The 19,553-nt window shown below is 43.7% G+C and overlaps 1 pseudogene; it reads right to left on the bottom strand.

Moving 5' to 3' along the window:
• Window positions 1-7,582: 7,582 nt before the first annotated feature.
• Window positions 7,583-19,553, bottom strand: part of LOC136406531 (large ribosomal subunit protein eL31-like) — a 35,341-nt pseudogene continuing 23,370 nt past the window's right edge.

Here is a 19,553-nt window from a genome sequence, read left to right as displayed (position 1 = left end):
CAATGAATAAAATGTTTCTTTTATTTATTTTGTTTTCTTCAATTTATATTTGTCTTCCTTTTCATTGTAAAAAAGATGGTCACCTTACATAATAGAGTTCTGTAGAAAGGGTGAGACATAAAGAAGGATCTAACGGTGGGAGGAAATGGAAGCAGTGAGAGAGCGAAGGCTCACAGATGAGGCAGATCCTGCAGGCAGTTGGGCAGGCCGAGCTGCAGGCACAGAAGGAGCATTCCGAAAGGAAGAGAGGCTGAAGAGCTGAGAAAGCTTCAGGTGGAAGCACCCCCATTTCATTTAACGTCAGTATTTGGAGGAAGCGGGACTGATGAACAGGTATATTACATTTTTAACAGTAATGAATAACAATGTTATATATGTATTTGATAGTCTTTAAATTTTAAGATTTAGTGGTCTTTGAGAGAGGGGAGAAAGCGAGAGAAAGGTGAAGGGGAGGAGCGGGAGGCATCAGCTCATAGTTGCTTCTCATAGTTGCAGCTCATAGTTGTGCCTTGACTGGGCAAGCCCAGGGTTTTGAACTGGCAACCTCAGCACTCCAGGTCTACGCTTTATTCACTGCACCAGGTGAGGCAGTAGTCTCTAGATTTCTTAAAATTGCTTTCCTGAGCAGCAAGGGTGTGGAAGGGGGTGTCTAGAGTCCATTTGAGTGATGTGATTTTTTTTATTGACAAAAACAAGGTAGAAGTGAGAACTGTCCCGTGACCTTAGCTGAAGAGGAAGGATTTGCCTCATGTGCATGACAAAGGCCTGTCATCCCTGACAAAGGTAATTCACTGTATAATGTGGACAGGCCTAAGCATTCCTGAGAATAATACTGAGGTTAATTTCATTATCAGCCACCCAGTCCTGCTACTGCGCCTGATCTGGCCTGAGTGCAGGCATTTCAGCCAGCCTCCTGCACCAGCTACTCTCCCGTTGCTTCTTCCCAGGCTCGCAGAGGCTCAGTGCACACTGATGGGGAGAGGCATACAGGGCACTTGTCACAACCGAAACAAAGATTGCAGTGCTAATTAACTCTGTGCAAGGTGTTATGGCTCTAGAGGCTTTTACAGAATGGAGAGAGGCAGCAAGGCTTAGTTATCAGTGTAGACTGTGGACCAGCAGTGTCTGCCAGCAGAAGCATGGGTTCCTCTTCAAATTGAAGCCATTAGCAGAATCCAGTTCACATCCAGAAATCTCACTCTAAGAGAGCCTGGGAAATGTAGTTTATCACATCAAAAGGATGTTGGGATGGATCTTAAGTGTCATGCCCACCTATCAGACTTGGTATCACCAAAATACCTCCAAAATCTACCATGTATGAAAGTACTGCTTGACCGGGCGGTGGCGCAGTGGATAGAGCATCGGACTGGGATGCGGAGGACCCAGGTTCGAGACCCTGAGGTCGCCAGCTTGAGCTCAGGCTCATCTGGCTTGAGCAGAAAAAAAAAAAGCTCACCAGCTTGGACCCAAGGTTGCTGGCTCAAGCAAGGGGCTACTCGGTCTGCTGTAGCCCCACGGTCAAGGCACATATGAGAAAGCAATCAATGAACAACTAAGGTGTCACAGCAAAAAAACTGATGATTGATGCTTCTCATCTCTCTCCGTTCATGTCTGTCTGTCCCAGTCTATCCCTCTCTCTGACTCTCTCTCTGTCTCTGTAAAATATATATATAATAAAAAATTAAAAAAAAAAAAGAAAGTACTGATTCCTACACACCTTCACCCCTTCACCAAAGCTGTGTGTTTCTGCTCTTCATTTTTATTAACTTGTATATCTCATTGATTTAGTTTTGATCTTTAGATTTATTTTTGGCCATTTTTAGTTCTTTTTCCTATTTTTATCCTATTAGTTGGCTACTACTTAGTAACAGACTCCCCCAAACTCAGTGGCTTAAAGCAGTATTGTTAATTATTTCTCAGAGTCTGCAGGTCAGCCATGTGGTTTTGCTGATTCTAGCTGAGCTCAGCTGGTAGCTGGGCTCACTCACGCATCTGTGGATAGCTGGTGGGTCACTCAGGCTGGCAGGCTTACAATGGAGTTGGCTGTGCCTTATAGCAATGGTCCCCAACCATTTTTGGGCCATGGACTAGTTTTATGTCAGAAAATATTTTCACGGACCGGCCTTTAGGGTGGGACGGATACATGTATCACATGACCGAGACAAGCGTCAAGAGTGAGTCTTAGACGGATGTAACAGAGGGAATCTGGTCATTTTTTAAAAATAAAACATCGTTCAGACTTAAATATAAATAAAACAGAAATAACGTAAGTTATTTATTCTTTCTCTGCGGACCGGTACCAAATGGCTCACGGACCGGTACCAGTCCGGGGGTTGAGGACCACTGCCTTATGGTATATCTTCCTCTGTCAGTCTGGTCCAGGCTTATTTTTATGACCATGGCAGAGGAGAGAGAAAGTGCTTTTCTTCTCTCTGCTCTTTTTCTGTAGATACTCCCATCCCATTATCCAAATCACAGCATTAGTGTGACAGGGCACTGCCCAGTGCCTGGATACAGAGAGGCCATTGTTTGGGACCATTAATGAAATCCATCTCCTGCATTATATTTTGATTGGTGTTTTGTCTTGTATATTTGTAAAAGTCTATTTTATATTAAATTAATTATCTCTACACAAAATTCAGATAGTAACTATAAAATTGTTGCTATACATTTATAAGTGGGAAACATTGCAGAAATAACCCATATATATACTGTTTTTTAAAAAGCCTCTTGAAGCATTTTATGAATTTGACTCCAAAGGCAAGAGAAGTGAAGGCAAAAATTAATGAATGGGACTACATCAGACTAAGAAGTTTTTGCTCAGCAAGAGAAACTGATAACAAAATAAACAGACAGCCAACTAAATGGGAAATGATATTTTCAAACAACTGCTCAGATAAGGGCCCAATATCCAAAATATACAAAGAACTCATAAAACTCAACAACAAACAAACAAACAATCCAATAAAAAAATGGGAAGAGGATATGAACAGACACTTCTCCCAGGAAGAAATACAAATGGCCAACAGATATATGAAAAGATGCTCATCTTCTTTAGTTATTAGAGAAATGCAAATCAAAACTGCAATGAGATACCACCTCACACCTGTTAGATTAGCTATTATTAACAAGACAGGTAATAGCAAATGTTGGAGAGGCTGTGGAGAAAAAGGAACCTTCTTACACTGTTGACGGGAATGTAAAGTAGTACAACCATTATGGAAGAAAGTATGATGGTTCCTCAAAAAACTGAAAATAGAACTACCTTATGACCCAGCAATCCCGCTACTGGGTATATACCCCAAAAACTCAGAAACATTAATACATAAAGACACATGCAGCCCCATGTTCATTGCAGCATTGTTCACAGTGGCCAGGACATGGAAACAACCAAAAAGCCCGTCAATAGATGACTGGATAAAGAAGATGTGGCACATATACACTATGGAATACTACTCAGCCATAAGAAATGATGACATCGGATCATTTACAGCAAAATGGTGGGATCTTGATAACATTATACAAAGTGAAATAAGTAAATCAGAAAAATCCAGCAACTGCATTATTCCATACGTAGGTGGGATATAAAAGTGAGACTAAGAGACATTGATAAGAGTGTGGTGGTTACGGGGGGTGGGGGGAGAGGGAGAGGGAAAGGGGGAGGGGGAGGGGCACAAGGAAAACTAGATAGAAGGTGACAAAGGACAATCTGACTTTGGGTGATGGGTAAGCAACATAATTGATTGACAAGATAACCTGGACATGTTTTCTTTGAACATTTGTACCCTGATTTATTGATGTCACCCTAGTAAAATTAATTTTAAAAAAAAGAAAATAATAAAAAAGCCTCTTGAAAACAAAAACCCTTTTGAATAGATATGGACATTACAGGAGGCGAATAACTAAAATGCTAAGAGTGGAAAGACTCAGACAACAATACATAGGGTGTTTCTATTTTGATTATAGTCTGTGATAACTTTGTAGCACCTCTCAGAGTTTTAGAGCTTCCATCTGGGCCTTATTATGCAAGGGCCTTATTTTCCCCATTTTGCTGAAAATCTACAATCAACTAAGATTCAGATATATGTAAAGGACCCAAGAAGAAAATCCACCTTGTGGATGATCCTGACCCTGGGAACATTACTCTGGGTCTCTCACACCCTTCCCATGCTTGGCTAACTCAGTTTTATCATCTAACCTTAGACAAACAAAAATCGCTCAGTAAGAGGTCTGCAAGTGAAGAAAAACATACACTCCAAAAAATAATTTTCCTTCTCAGAGTTTCAATAGCACTCTTGTTGGATATATGTTATTTTTTAGCTCACTTTGTTAAAGATGTCCACTGCCCATGTGGGGTGGCTGATTGCCTTCTTGCTTGGGAAGGGGCTTGGTTATGCTAATGTGTGTTGGAGGAGGGCTTTCACGCCAAAAAGTTTTAAAAGGAGGAGTTAGGAGACCATTTTAGAAAGACCACGTTGTTCCAGAGAAGAGAGAGAGGTCACATGGAGGAAAGGAGGCAGCCAAAATGGAGGCAAAGAGGTGGGAGCCTTTGATTCTAGGAAAACTCAGATGAGTCAGTGACTGTGGGAGCCCTGAATGAAAAGGGAAGTGTTTCCTGCTGTGTGTTTTTACTCGCTTGCCAAGTATGAATCTAGACTAAAGGAAAATGGACCACCAGCTTTTGGCTCCACAATTTCATTACCGTCTGTCCGAATGAAATGCAAACCTGCAAAAGCCAGGTGGCTATAATGGTGGCCGTGACTACTGGCCTTACAACTCTGTTCACACTTACTTGGTAGTCTACATTAGTTAAGATATAAATTCTGCTCCTATAGCTAAGATCTAAAATAACAGTGGCATAAATATTTACCCATGTAAGAGCCTGAGCAAAACTAACCTGGGGTGAATCAGGTCAGTGAGCCAGACTCCCAGTGGTTTTGCCATCCTGAGCACAAGGAGCCTCTTCTGGGGGGTCCAGTATTGCTCATCAGCCAGTGAAAGGGATGACACTAGAAGTCATGTGCCACCCCCACCTTTCTTTTTAGAGAGAGACAGGAAGGGAGAGAGATGAAAAGCATCAACTCATTGCTGCGGTGCTTTAGTTGTTCATTGATTGCTTCTCATATGCGGCTTGATCAGGGAGCTCAAGACGAGCCAGTGACTACTTGCTCCAGCCAGCGATCTTGAGCTCAAGTCAGTGACCACACACTCAAGCTGGTGACCCTGTGCTGGAGCCAGTGACCTCAGATCCCAGGTCAACATTCTATCCATTGCACCACCAGTGGTCAGGAAAGTCACTTCCCCTTTTTTTTCTTTTTGTTTGTATTTTTCTGATGTGAGAAGCAGGGAGGCAGACAGACTCCCACATGCACCCTGACCGGGATCCACCCAGCATGCCCACTAGGGGGCATTGCAACTAGAGCCATTCTAGTGCCTGAGGCAGAGGCTATGGAGCCATCCTCAGTGCCTCGGCCAACTTTGCTCCAATGGAGCCTTGGCTGCGGGAGGGGAAAAGAGAGAGAGAGAGGAAGGAGAGGGGGAGGGGTGGAGAAGCAGATGAGCACTTCTCCTATGTGCCCTGGCTAGAAATCAAACCCGGGACTTCTACATGCAGGGCCAATGCTCTACCACTGAGCCAACTGGCCAAGGCATCACTTCCTTTTTTGAAGAAGGAGAGTACTGTATCTCCTCATGTATAAGATGCACCTTAATTTTGGGGCCCAAAATTTGGAAAAAAAAATGTATTATATAAAGTTATTGAACTCAAGTTTTATTCATCATAAAATTCATCACTGTCAAAACTCCCATCCATTAGCTTGTCCTCCTCTGACTTCATATGTTGCCTCTCATATATTGCCTTGTCCTCAGTTCCATTTATGGCATTTGAAATGCCACACTTCCTAAATGACTTGACAATGATCTCGATCTTGATATCCCAGAATCTTTTCACCCTGGTAAAAACTTCTCCTATAGTTGGTTTCTTCACTCTTCCTGCTAGTGTCAGATTGTCCCCAGAAGACTTCATCTACTGGTTCCATTCATCTCTCATGGCAGCTCTGAAGGTTTTGTTAATGCTGACATCAAGTGGTTGGAGCTGGAATGTCAAGCCTCCAGGTATGACAGCAAGTTCTTTTGTGTGTTTGTTTTGTCTTGTTTTGTTTGCTCTGCAGCAACCTTCTTTGTGTTTTTTTTGTTATGTGTGCTCTGAACTGATCAAGCACCAATAGGGCAGGTTTGTATAAGAGCCCACCTGGTCTCTTTCTCCAAACTTTCTCAAACCAGATCTTCATCTCATCTTGATCCATTCAACCCTTGTTATGAATGTGGACAATCACTCCTTGAGGAATGTCTTCTTTTGGCATTGTTTTGTGTTTGAAAATCAACATAGGAGGCAGCTTGGTTTAGTCAGCACAACAAGCTAGAACAGCTGTATAATGGCTCTTTTCATGTCCACTTGTCTTCACAGTTAGTTTTCACCCCTTTCTTATCGACAGTTCTGTTGCTTGGGACATCAAATTGAAGGGGGACTCTGTCCATATTTGCAATTTGTCCCAACTCAAACTGATGAGTCTTCCAACATTGAATGACAAAACAATGAAATTCAAGGACCTTCTGCTCATACCTTTCAGGCATCTTTTGGGCAAATCTGGTGCCTGTACGCATGTATAGTCCATTTCGTTTCATGAACCTGAAGCACCAGTTGTGTCTTCCTTTGAAATCAGTAGCTTCTTTTTCATCAGCAATTCTTCTTGCCTCATGCTGAACCATCTTTGTGTACATGGGAATTCCAATTGCCCTTTGTTCTTCAACCCATATCTTCAGTTCCCTCTCTAAATCAGGCCATTTTGCTGACTTGCCTCTCATGGCCTTCTTCTGCCATGGCATTTTCAGTAGGGTTTCTTCTTCCTGTAGCTAGTCTTGGGTTGATTTCTCAGTTGGAGGAGGACCAAACTTACGTTCAGCAGCACAATTTTCATTCACTTTTGCAAACTGGATCACTTTTAACTTGAATTCAACTCTGTACAAAAATCTTTTCTGAGCCATTTCTGGGCAGAATGTGGCAAAACATAACCTACCATAATATACTGGTAACAAGTGCAAAATAAGCATAAAGAAATGTGTGAAAAAGCAGAAAATGCAAGTAAAAAATCTACAACAATGACCGCAAAAACAAGTGTGAAAAGGCGGGAAATGCAAGTTAAAAAATCTACAACCATTGTATAAGACACACTCAGATTTTAGACCCCAAATTTTTTGAAAAAGGGTGCATCACATACATAAGGATATACACAGTATATTATTTCCATTAAAGTCCCACAGCTTTGCCACATGATCCTAGAAGAGAAATAAAGTTGGGGAGGCATTTAGGGTCTCTGCCACGTGCCCTTAGCAGAGACATACACAGTTCTTCCATAATCCCAGGCTTTAAAGTTCTGTGGAGTAGAGAGTAGCCTGCTTATTAAGGTTTTTTAAAGTGAAGGACACAACGCCATCTATGAAGATGGGATCAGGGTGAGCAACAGTCTGCAGCCACAATAGAGCCAGGTGTAGGTCCTGCCCTACTGCTACCTGCCGTGTGACCTTATGTGCCGTACTTCAGTTCCCTGCTGTTGGGTTCCTGTGAAAGGAGCAGCAGTGCCACTTCTTTCCTGTGCTTGTTATGAAGCTGAGATGAACTAGTGCCTGAGACGCCTGGCCCATGAGTGTTAGCCGTGGTGTCATTAGTAGTAATAGCACCAGCAGTTCCCTGTCAAAGGTGAATGAAAACCGTCACCTTTAAGAGCAAGGGTGACACCAGAGCAGTTATTGAGGCATCATTTTTTTTTCTTCTTCCTTCCTCGGGGAGTCCCTCTTTTAGCACCCAGGTACCTCTAATTTCTTTATCAAAAAGAAAGCGTGGGCCTGACCTGTGGTGGCGCAGTGGATAAAGCGTCGACCTGGAAATGCTGAGGTTGCCGGTTCGAAACCCTGGGCTTGCCTGGTCAAGGCACGTATGGGAGTTGATGCTTCCAGCTCCTCCCCCCTTCTCTCTCTCTGTCTCTCACTCTGTCTCTCTCCCTCTCTCTCCTCTCTAAAAATGAATAAATAAAATAAAAAGAAAATAAAAAGAAAGCGTGGTCTTGCCTAGCCTATGGTGGTACAGTGGATAAAGCATCGACCTGGAACGCTAAGGTCACTGGTTAAAAACCCTGGGCTTGCCCGGTCAAAGCATGTACCACAAGGAATCAGTGAACAACTAAAGTGAAGCAACTATGAATTCATACTTCTTACTCCACCCCACCCCCTCTCCTCTCTCTATAAAGTCAATAAATATAAGAAAAAAAGGAAAACTTGGTCTCAATCTTTATCCTTGTCAAGATGTTAGTGAATGAAACAATTCAAATCTGAGATCAGTTTATTAAACCAAATGAACGAAGCTCTCAAGATGAAATGCATCGTTAAAAATGTAAGGAAAGATTTTTAAAAATGTATTCTATCTGGGCCTTCCTTCAAACCTTCATAACCAAAAAGTATTCTGTGCCTTCCATGACTGTCTTGTTCATTTTATTTCCTTTCAGCATCTCAAATAGGCCCTCTTTTCTCCACACCTGCTGCTACTGTACACGTTCCAGCCAGTGTCCTCTTGTTTTAGATGCTATGGCTACATAAAGAACATCTGACCCCAGAATTTAAGAGGGTAGAACAGCCATTTGTCACACTCATAGTCAGGAACTGAGACAAGGCATGACAGGGTGACTCATATCTGCTCCACAGTGCCTAAGGTCTCCTGGTGGTCCACGCTACTCTTGTGTGAGCCTGAGTGTTTCCCATGGGCTCCTCCCAGGGGTCTCTCCATACAGGCTGGAGTGAGCTTCACAGGCTGGAGGCTGGTACCCAGGGTTAGCATATGGGATTGGTGGGGTGGGCGGTGGGGTGTTGCAGGAGGAAGCTGGTTGCCTTCTTACCAAGCTGAGCATCAAGTACTTTCACTTCCCCACATCCTATTTGTCAAGGCTGACCAACAACCTTAAACCCAGCATTCTGGGTTAAGGGGAAGGAAATGGACTCCGCCTCCTCATGCAGAGTGGCAAACTTCTGGAACAGCAGGTGGGACCGGAAATACTATGTGAACACATTTCAAACCTAGACTTGCCTGAATTTCTATACTGGCCTCTAACTGGTCTTCCTACTTCTACTTTTGTACTTCCCTTCATATAATTCTCATTTAACAGCCTGAAGAAGTCTGTGACAGGTTAGATTAGGTCCCTCTCTGGCTCATAATCCTTCGCTCAGGATAAAACCCAGTTGTAGAACCGCCCACAAGTCCAGCTTGTCTCCTGTGCCTCAGTGTAGAGAGCCTCTCTCTCTAGGTCACACTTCATGTCACAGACCTTCTTTCAGTTCCTCAAATGGACTAAATTATCTCTTACCTCCGTCTTCCTGGAAATGTCTCTTCTTGCCTTGTCATGTGGCTTACACCTATTCGTACTAGCCCCTGATTGTCACTCCCCAGAGAAGCCTTCCCTGGCCTCACTCTAAAGGCAGGCCCTTCTCTCAGAGCATTTTGTAATATTCCTTCATGTAACTAGCCAAGATGCTTGTCTGTCCTACGAAACTGCAAAATCCACAAGATCAATGTTCATGTCTCTGTGCTTGGCATAGTGTAGGTCCTCTGTAAATATCTGTTGAATGAAAGAATGATATAGGCGAGGAGCACTGTACAAAAAGTGTCTCTACCCTCAAGAATCTGGTCTAGGTTTGGACACTGAGCAGGACTTGGCAGCAGTGGCTGTGATAGCACAGAGGACAGGCAGGAACAAGCAGGCAGGCCAAGCTGGTGGACTGGCTGACCAGCCAGCCAACAACAATGAACTAACCCAGCAGCCTACCACTTACGCATCTAACCAACCTCCAGAGAAGTTAGCCCGAGCCCCTCCCCCAGCAACATGGGTTCGGCTGTGAGGGCGCTCAGGGAGGAGCACTGGCGTCCTTCTCCTTTGATCCTTGGGATTTGAAGATGGCTGCACAGTTAGTGTTGAAAGTTGTGCCAAAAATTATCACCAAGATGTCTCTAAATCAGCACTTTATTGATATACTAAAGTACAAACAGCCAGCCCTGGCCAGTTGGCTCTGCGGTAGAGTGTCAGCCCAGCATGTGGAAGTCTCGGGTTCGATTCCCAGCCTAGGCACACAGGAGAAGCACCCATCTGCATCTCTACCCTTCCCCTCTCCTTTCTCTCTTCCCTTCCTGCAGCCAAGGCTTCATTGGAACAAAGTTGGCCCAGTGCTGAGGATGGCTCCATGCCCTCTGCCTCAAGTACTAGAATGGCTCTGGTTGCAACAGAGAAATGCCCCAGATGAGCAGAGCATCGCCCCCTAGTGGGCATGCCAGGTGGATCCAGGTCCGGCGCATGCAGGAGTCTGTCTATCTGCTTCCCTGCTTCTCACTTCAGAAAAATACAAAAAACAAACAAACAAAAACAACAACAAAAAACCAGACAGCCAATGCCTGTGAATATTTGGGCTTCCATGCAGCAACACAGCAGCTAGCCAGTGCCAGAAACAGAAAACTGGCCCTGCAGATGGAGAATAGACTCTGTCCAGGCAGCATTAAAATTTAAATAGACTTTGCCTGACCAGGCGGTGGCACAGTGGATAGAGCGTCAGACTGGGATGCGGAGGACCCAGGTTCAAGACCTCGAGGTTGCCAGTTTGAGCGTGGGCTCATCTGGCTTGAGCAAAAAGCTCGCCAGCTTGGACCCAAGGTTGCTGTCTCGAGCAGGGGGTTACTCAGTCTGCTGAAGGCCCGCGGACAAGGCACACATGAGAAAGCAGTCAATGAACAACTGAGGTGTCGCAACAAAAAACTGATGATTGATGCTTCTCATCTTTCTTCGTTCCTGCCTGTCTGTCCCTATCTATCCCTCTCTCTGACTCTCTCTCTGTCCCTGTAAAAAAAAAAAAAAAAATGAACAGTGGATGTGATAGGGTATGTACAAATGCAACTAATAGCTTAAAGCAGCACCCGGGGAAGAGTAATGTCCAGGCACAGTTAGACTGGACTGTAGAGGCCCTGGCCACAGGAGCAGTGGGAGGACGAGGCCTGCTGGTGATCCAGATAAGATTGCTGAGAGGAAGACTGGGCAGGGCAGTGGGTAGAATGGCTATGAGACCCTTACTTGCCGGGGTCCAGCCCCGGGGGAGAATCCAGGGGTCCCACAGGAGGAGACAGCGTCGGCGAAAATCGAGTGAGAGAGCCGAATTCTTTTCTTTCTCTTTATTCTCTAGTTAGCATTTACTGCCAGGCATCTCTACCAAATGCTGGTCTAGCTTTCTTTTTATGCACACACACTAAGTTACAATCACATGGTATTTTGTTTCACTATGGTTACATGTTTTCAGATAACAGTTAATTCATATTTATAAACTATAAATCAGGTGGTAAGTTATTCAAAGTACAGTTATACAATAGCAATAACAATATTGGTACAAACTTTTAAAAGATTAGTACTAATTAATAACTCTACTTTACTGTTGTTGTAAGTCAAGGGCACAGAGAGAGATTAGCAGACGAAATCATTAAGGACTAGCAAAGGCCCACCGCTTGCTCAGGCAAATGGCCTTGAGTTCATGCAGTGTCCTAATTTTTCTCACAAGACTTCAAAAGGCTTGCTTATTAAGAAATTGTCATAACATCAAGAGTAACTTTTGCTTAAAGATATATAGAGTGCACCTGCAAGATAGCTTAGTAGCAACATAATATCAGAAGGCATTAATTGCTATTGCTTCTATGGATTCTTCCATATTCCTCTTTATTATCTGAACGAAAAACCTTGGGAAAGTATATAAATCTCATGAGAATGTCTCACTGAGAAAGCCCAGTAACTGCCTTTAGTGACAAAACAAGTCTTTTAACAAAACATTTTTTACTAGCCAGCTGCACTCCTATCCAAGGCCACGCAACGGGCCACTCCACTACACTTTATCTAAGATTCTAATGTCTAGTTAAACTTTATTTATTTACTATATTCATATACTAGCTAAGTTCTAACTATATTCTTTCTAACATGATTAATAAGAAGAAATTCTCCTACAAACTTAACCCTTTATGAGGGATATCATAGCCAGCCTCTTATGTTTATGAGCCCAGTTCAAGGGGCTTACAGGCTTTTCTGTGGAACTTACACCTTCTGTCTCATTTCCAAAGAAATTACTACAAATCTACAGGGAAAGCACGGTACTATTATCCCTGTGCCATAAATAATAGCACACACCCAGAAAAAGGGGGGAATATAAGGCCAGATTAATTCAAAAGATTAAAGGGGGGAGTATCGTTGTGCCTTTCCTTTGTGGTGACTTTGTCAACCCGCAGCTGTTGGTCTTACTGCGGTGACTCTATCTTCTTTTGCCGTGACTTTGTCAACCAGCAGTTGTGGATCTTCTCCTGCTGTGACCTAGTTAGCCAGCATTAGTGAATCGGCTCCCGACACTTACTCAGCGATAGGATGTCCCTCTGAAGTCAAAACCTGCTCTGAGGTGGACGAACTTTATCTCCCCCAGTGGGTTTAAGGTGGTGTTCGAGGTCATGGAGGTCCTGGGAGAGGAGACCTCGATCATGGCAGAATCACTGGCAGAGGTCGAGGTATGATAGGTCAAGGAAGATAGGGCTTTGGAGGCAGAGGCCAAGGTTCGTGCTCACCCTGTACTAACCAGCGAGTAACTGGACAACCCTTGAATGCACACATGTTGCAAACAAAAGCACACCTGGATGTCGCTTTGAATGCCTACATGCCACAGACAGATCCGAAAACCAAAGATCGGAGCCCACCTGCCTCCTGCGAGAGACTCTTGTTAAAGCTATCATGTCTATAAATGACCCCGAGATAACAGATGAGAGGAAACCTACCTGTGATTGTTACTAGAAGGACTTATCACAATAAGCTATGGACTTACTTGCCATCAGTTTGTGGGTTTAGTGTATTCCTTTTACTTTTTTAGATACTGTACAGTATGAAACTCATTTTTCCTCTGATTTAGTTTGGTTTCATTTTGTTGTTTTGTGATTCTTTTTCCCCTTCTCCCAGACTTCTTTTTGAACACAAATATGTTGGCCCTCTTTCTACCTCTGCCTCCCATCACCCGCCACATACATGTTTTAACATTCCTTCTGTTTATCCCTGTACCCCCTGAAAAAGCCCCAGAAAGAATCCATCAGTGTTCCTCCCTAATGCCTAGGTTTCTGAGATATAGTTCTGTTCTATTTCACTTTAATAGTCTCTTGGAAGTGTTTAGAAAATCTGAAGTTCAAAAATGCATTCTGCCCCGTTGATATTTTAGTATAGTAAATTAGGAACAATGACCTAGCTACAGGGCCACATAACAGGTTACACATGATAGCAGCTCTGATTTGAGTTAAGTTGCTACCATGTGCACTGACACCACCTGTGCACAATTGGGTATGTGCACAATTTCTACTCTGGAATAAGATTTATAAACTCTCCTCTTGGCTTTGTATCACGTCTAAAGGGGTACTCTTCGGTTGTCCTTACACTGCAGTAGAAAGGGAAAAGCCATTTCGTTAAGCAGATGCTTCAGGAGGAAAGGGGTTGAGAGAACTATGGCAGATACCTTCTGGGAGGGATCAGAATGAATGCAATTTTTTTTAAGTGAGAGGAGAGGAGATAGTGAGACAGATTCCTGCATGTGCCCCACCCATGCCCCGCCCTGGCAACCCCTATCTGGGGCTGATGCTCAAATCAACCAAGCTATCCTCCACACCCGCCCCCGAGGCCAAGGCCAGGGCCAATGCTTGAACCAATTGAGCCACTGGCTGTGGGAGGGAAAGAGAGAGAGAAAGGGAAGAGGGAGAGGAAGAGAAGCAGATGGTTGCTTCTCATGTATGTCCTGACCAGGAGTTAAACCTGGGACATCCATACACCAGCTGACACTCTATCCACTGAGCAAACCAGCCAGCACAGAATGCAATTCTTATGTTTATCCTAAACTAATCTTGGGTTTCTCCATGCATTGCTTTGCTTGACCTTCTTAATTTCCTTGAAGGTTTAAGTTCAACCATATTTTGTCAACTTTCCCAGTTTTGGTGGAATCTTTAACTTCTGGCTTAAAATAACAAGAAATCATTCTCTCAAATAAAAAATTTTTAAAAAGAATCTAGTTCAATCTTGTAGCAAACTGTGTGATGGTCCTTATAGATAAGGGCCATGAAAGAGCTACACTACACAGGACAGGTTGTAGGAGACAGCTTCATGAGAGAAGTGGCCTTTGGGCTGGGATTTGACAGATGGAAATAATTTTGACTTATGGAGATGATGAGAAAGAGCCTTCTAAACAGTCAACAGCAACAATGTGATATAATGAGACTGGGGTTACCAGATGAGTCAAGTTTCTGGACCCACTTCCAACTCAGTTCTTACACTCTGTACCAGCAGATAGCATTAGATTCCACAGCACAGGGTTCAGTCTCACAACTACCTCACACATGCACACTGAGACACCAGCCACAAGTCCAGGCTCCAACCCCCTCCAACTCAGGATGGCAACTGCAAGTCAAAACTGTTACCTGTACTTCTGACCAACTGACTAAAGATCAGAGATTCTTACAACCCCCTCCTTGGGTTCCATTCATTTGTTAGAATGGCTCATAGAACTCAGGAAAACCTATTTACCCACTAGATTACCATTTATTACAAATGAAAATAAAAAATACAAATCAATAGCCAGATGAAGAGATACAAAGGGTGAGATCCCCAGTGAAGGAGCTTGGGAAGCATGCTGGCTCCCCAACATGGCAGCTCCAAAAAAAGGCCAACGAGTAGACCTGGTTTTATGGGTCATTACATAGTCATGATTGACCAAACCATTGGCTTTTGGCAATTGCCCCAATCTCCAGCCCCTGCCCCCACCATGGAGGGGTCAGGAAGATGAGACGGAAAGTTCCAACCCTCTAATCATAGGGTTAGTTCTCCTGGCAACCAGCCCCATCCTTGGGTGGGGTCTAAAGTCACTTCTTAAGAAAAGACACCATTTTCACTCTCAACACTTAGATGATTCCAAGTGTTTGGGGAGCTGTGAGCCCAGAACTCTTGGTGAAGGCCAATATCTCATAAATCACAATATTGTACCAGATAAGGTGCAGTTCAATTTGAATTCCAGATTAACAAGAAATACTTTCTTTTTTTTTTTTTTTTTTTTTTTTTTTCATTTTTCTGAAGCTGGAAACAGGGAGAGACAGTCAGACAGACTCCCGCATGCGCCCGACCGGGATCCACCCGGCACGCCCACCAGGGGCGGTGCTCTGCCCCCCAGGGGGGGATGCTCTGCCCATCCTGGGCGTCGCCATATTGCGACCAGAGCCACTCTAGCGCCTGAGGCAGAGGCCACAGAGCCATGCCCAGCGCCCGGGCCATCTTTGCTCCAATGGAGCCTTGGCTGCGGGAGGGGAAGAGAGAGACAGAGAGGAAAGCGCGGCGGAGGGGTGGAGAAGCAAATGGGTGCTTCTCCTATGTGCCCTGGCCGGGAATCGAACCTGGGTCCTCCGCACGCTAGGCCGACGCTCTACCGCTGAGCCAACCGGCCAGGGCAAGAAATACTTTCTTAATGTATAAGGTCTACCGGAAAGTTCTGTCCGTTTCTATCACAACAAGTTTCGACACATAAGTACATGTTTATTTGGCGCATGTGTGCCTCTCTATTTTTATCACTTAATGTATACATACTGATGTAGCAAATTAACTAAAACAAAGTTGATTCACGTTAGTCTTGTGTGTGAAGCGATAGTGTACGCCACTGTAATTTTTACGAATTTCAACAAGGAAGAAATGCTACAGAAGCATGTCTGTCGCATCCACCACATTCCCCGGACTTAGCACCCTCCAACTATCCTTACAAAATTTTTTGAAGGGCAAAAAATTCAAAAATGAAGAAGATATCAAACAAGCACTGGTTTAATTTTTGCATCAAAAGATAAAACATTTTTCAAAAATGGGATATACAAATTGCCCTCATGCTGGCAAGAAATCATTAATAATAATGGCAATTATATTACTTAATAAAGTTTATTGACGGTAAGAAAAATTTGTATTTTGTTTTATTCCAAAAATGGACAGAACTTTCCGGTAGACCTTATATGTCCCAAGTATTGCACGGAACAAACTTATACTAAAGAAAGATTTGTTGTTGATCTGAAATTCAAATTTACTTGAATGTGTCCTATATTTTCATTTTTGAGGTCTTGAAACCCTGAATCAGATGCTAACTCATGTAAGCAACCTTGCCTCTTCTGAGCAGTTGTCCACTAAGTGGTGCCATCACCCGAAGTCCTTGGTTTCTGGCCTCACAAATGGGAAAAAACAGCATGAGAAGTCATTTGGCTCTTCTGTGGGCAGGTCTGTACATGGCCCACCTCAACTCTAGCCACACTCCAGTAGCAAAACCAAACAGGTTACTTCATCCAGACTTGTCTTGTGTCCCCAGAACTTGCTGTCTTTAGTTGAGATCCGGTGGGTAGAGAGCTTTGGCATCAGAGAACTCTTGTGTTTATATTACTATTCACAAGGCTTTGGACCAAGTTACACAGTTTTCTCATTTGTAAAAAAGCCACAATACCAACCTTGCAATATTGTCAGCATATGTGCCTGGCACATAGATGGCATTGAATGAAAAGTTGTTACCACAGTATTGTTATTTTGTCTGTGACCTGTCATTAAAAGTACCTCCATGGCCTGACCTGTGGTGGCACAGTGGATAAAGCATCGACCTGGAAATGCTGAGGTTGCCGGTTCGAAACCCTGGGCTTGCCTGGTCAAGGCACATATGGGAGTTGATGCTTCCAGCTCCTCCCCCCTTCTCTCTCTCTGTCTCTCTCTCTGTCTCTCCCTCTCCTCTCTAAAATGAATAAATAAAAATAAAAAATAAAAATAAAAAAGTACCTCCATGACTTGCTGTATGGTGTTGGTTTCCCCACTAGCAACATAGAACATGAGTGTTAAACTTTTTCATATCTTAGATTTTTCAATGTAAGAAACCATCAATTCCAGTTGAGGAGTAAGTGTCTCAAAAAGCAACAAGTGCCCTGCCCTCAGTAAACAGGGTATAATGTTCACCAGATGCCACATTTCCACATAAATGAATCAGCTGCATTTGCTACTTTTCCCAAATAGTTGGGAGATTTTTATTCTTTCTTTTAAGTATCAGAATTGTGCGTAGGTTAGACTTTCAGTTTCCCACTACAGTTGCCTTAATATAACCCCGTGAAAGAAAATCTGAAATATTCTGACCTTTCTCACTGGTTTCAGCACCATGTACAACTTCTCAGTGGGGCTGAACTTACCCTCCTCAGGTCTTACTCATCTTTTCCAGCACATATGACACCTCCCACAATAGTAGCAAAACACTTTCACTGTTCAGATTTTAGATGTCAAACTGGGCCAAAAATGGGTTGCTGTGACAACAGAAAACCTGCTGAGCCACATTTCCTCCCTGCTTTGCTTTTTGGTGTTTCAGTTTTGAACTTGGCTTCTTTTGCCATGTCAAGAAACCAGCTAAAGAGGCTGAACCGCCCATGACCCAACAGCAGGGCCTGAGAACCTAGAACTCAAAAACTTCTGTGGTCAGCACTGCATTGTTGGGTTAATGTATCTTTACCATATTTTTCCAAGTGACAAGGGAGAGTAGGTGGGTCAGGAGAGAGGAGCCAAATGATGCGACATGAACTTCTCAGATTTCTCAGCTTTGTGACCCTATAGCAGCAGCCTTGGCTAATTTATTAGAGTGGCCTTGCCCATCTGCTCATGTCCAAAAATAGGACAGAAGCCAAAATAAAGATTTCTCCCCAATCTTAGGCATAACAGTAATTTCCCCTTTTCTTTTAACCCATAGATGAGGTGGTACACTGTGTAGGCAAATAATGTCCTTCAAAATGGTTAGCCTGTTGGAACACCTAGAACTAGTTCCTCTTAAGTTATTTTCAGCAAGAAGCAAGATACCATTCTCTTTAGTCTTGACATTTCAGGGAAAATTACAATACAGATTGTATCCCTGGCAGATTGGCAAAGTAAATACATTCAAGACCATGTTATAAATGAAATACCTAGTTATACAGAAGGCTCAAAAAATACCTTTGACAAGAATGAGATGAGGTTTTTGACTTAGAGTCTATATTTAATCATATATTAATTTTGTGGCTAGCAATAAAAAATATTAATATAAATCACCCACTTCAGCTATAGTTTTTTGGGGGACAATTTCATTTTAAAAATCTAATTTTTGCCCTGGCTGGTTTGCTCAGTGGTTAGAGCATTGGCCTGGCATGCAGGAGTCTCGGGTTCGATTTCCGGCCAGGGCACACAGGAGAAACGTCCATCTGCTTCTCCAACCCTCCCCCTCTCCTTCCTCTCTGTCTCTCTCTTCCCCCCCTGCCCTCAAGGCTCCATTGGAGCAAAGTTGGCCTGGGTGCTGAGGATGGCTCTGTGGCCTCTGCTTCAGGCGCTAGAATGGCTCTGGTTGCAACAGAGCAACGCCCCAGATGGGCAGAGCATCGCCCCCTGGTGGGTGTGCCGGGTGGATCCTGGTCGGGCGCATGCGGGAGTCTGTCTGACTGCCTCCCTGTTTCCAACTTCAGAAAAATACAAAAAAAAAAAATCTAATTCTTGGTACCTGTGTTAAAATTAAGGCTTAAAACTTCTTTTTGTTTGTTTGTTTTGTTTTGTTTTTTGAGAGAGACAGACAGGAAAGGAGATAGGATGAGGAGCATCAACTCTTAGTTGCAGCACTTTAGTTATTTACTGATTGCTTTCCCGTACGTGCCTTGATGGAGAGGGGACAGTCCAGCCAAGCTAGTGACACTTCACTCAAACCAGCAACCTTGGGCTTCAAGCCAGCGACCTTCAGGCTCAAGCCAGCAAGTCTGTGCTCAAGCCAGCGACCTTGGGCTTTGAACTTGGGTCCTCAGTTTTCATGTCAAAGCTCTATCCATTGTGCTACCACCTGGTCAGGTGAGGCCTACAATTTCTATTTTATTTTTCTTTTTTTCCAAGTGAAAGGAGGGGAAATAGAGAGACAGACTCCTGCATGCACCTCAACTGGGATCCATCTGACAACCCCTGTCTGAGGGCTGATGCTCTGCCCGTCTGGGGCCATGCTTGCAACTGAGCTATTTTTGTGCCTGAGGCAGAGGCTCCACAGAGCTATACTCAGTGCCTGGGGCCGATGTACTTTAACCAATCAAGCCATGGCTACAGGAGGAAAAGAGAGAGAGAGCAAGAGAGAGAAGGGGGATGGGGAGTGTTGGGCAGATAAAATGTATTATGCTCACTTTGTTAAAGATGACACTGCCCAGGTGAGGCCATCGCCCAGGTGATATTAATGTGTGTTGGGGATCGTTGCAGCCTGGGGCTTGGTTTTGGGATTAAGCCTTTCCCACCCTTTTTGATATGGGGTGGTACAATCCAATCATGCCTCAGAGAAGTGACTTTGTATTAGAGACTTCCCTATTTTGTATATTGGATTAAAGGTTGTGAAGCTATATTATAAAATGGGGGCAGAACGGGAGCTGG

This window comes from Saccopteryx leptura, chromosome 5, assembly GCF_036850995.1.
Source record: "Saccopteryx leptura isolate mSacLep1 chromosome 5, mSacLep1_pri_phased_curated, whole genome shotgun sequence".
NCBI classification, from domain to species: domain Eukaryota; kingdom Metazoa; phylum Chordata; class Mammalia; order Chiroptera; family Emballonuridae; genus Saccopteryx; species Saccopteryx leptura.
This window is presented reverse-complemented; position numbering and strand designations above follow the sequence as displayed.